The sequence below is a fragment of the Anastrepha ludens genome, chromosome 2, assembly GCF_028408465.1.
Source record: "Anastrepha ludens isolate Willacy chromosome 2, idAnaLude1.1, whole genome shotgun sequence".
Taxonomy (NCBI): domain Eukaryota; kingdom Metazoa; phylum Arthropoda; class Insecta; order Diptera; family Tephritidae; genus Anastrepha; species Anastrepha ludens.
The window spans coordinates 169181871-169183051 of NC_071498.1; the positions used below are offsets into that span (position 1 = coordinate 169181871).

General features: G+C 39.5%; 1 pseudogene; it reads left to right on the forward strand.

Annotated features, from left to right (window-relative positions):
- Positions 1-225: 225 nt before the first annotated feature.
- Positions 226-926, forward strand: LOC128855716 (ficolin-2-like; annotated as a pseudogene).
- Positions 927-1181: the final 255 nt, after the last annotated feature.

A 1181-nucleotide genomic window follows, 5' to 3' on the forward strand; every position in this document is an offset into this window, starting at 1 on the left:
ATATTGAAAAAAGAAGTTTTTCAATTAAAAACTCGTATTTTTTTATTTTTGTTTTCTTACTTTTCAACCAAACTGTATTAACAAATTCTATACGAATCTAACAAAATGATTTATGTATTTCAAATTTAGAATGATTGGCGGTAAATAAAGACTGTGGGGGACATTTAACCGCACTAACAGAAATCGAAACACCAAAATCAAGTTTAAATCGAAATGATGTTAAAAATGCGGTCAGCCGAAAGTAGTCACAGTCGCCATTACCGTCGCCACGATGCCAACAGTTCCGGATGCAGTAGGAACCATAAATGGTCCGAGCGTTGACACAGCTCTGTCAAAGCAGCGGAATAAGTAAAATCCAGATGGACGGTAATGCCTTAGCCTTCACAGTGCTCAGCGATGACGATCGTTGGGTGGTCATCTTGCAGCCTTTGGATGGCTCCGTTGGCTTTCACAATCGCACCTGGGACACATACAAGATGATGGGTTTTGGTAATATTAATGAAACGAGCGAACTCTGAACTACTTTGGACTCGAACCCGACTGCTTTGAGCTACGCATTGATTTGGTGGATTTCAAAGGTGTAGAAAAATATGCACAGTACAGGGAATTCAAAGTCCTTAGTGAAAATACCGTCTAATATAAGTTAGGCATTTTGGGAGTTTATAATGGCACTGTTGGCGATTCGCTCAAGTACCATGAAGGTCAGCAGTTTAGTACGGTGGATCGCGATAGTGAAGTCAAATCGCAGGGTAGCTGTAGTGAGGAGTACAATAGTGCAGACTGGTTTAAGAATTGCGTTGATTATATCTTTTGCAGCTATTTGCAAGACAAGACAGTTAAGTTCAAGGAGGCCCTTTTGGGAAACTTTGCATGGTACAATGTATTCCTTTAAGTGGCTCAAGATGCCTATACATGCCCGGTGTTAAGATTTTTAAGAATAAAAATGCTTCGAAAAATTTCATGAATAAAAAAAAAATGTATTTTAGTTTAGTGCCAAGAGCATCAAATGGCTTTTTATGAGAAGCTCCTTCACGGTAGAAATACACTCGGAGAATTGCATTCCCTACCAAAGGGCAAGCGCTATTCGAAAAAAGCTGTTTCTATTCTTCAGTGTTTCATGCACGCACATATCCCAGTGGCTATGGCGGCCGCCGTGAAGTAAAACGAAACATTAAATATTA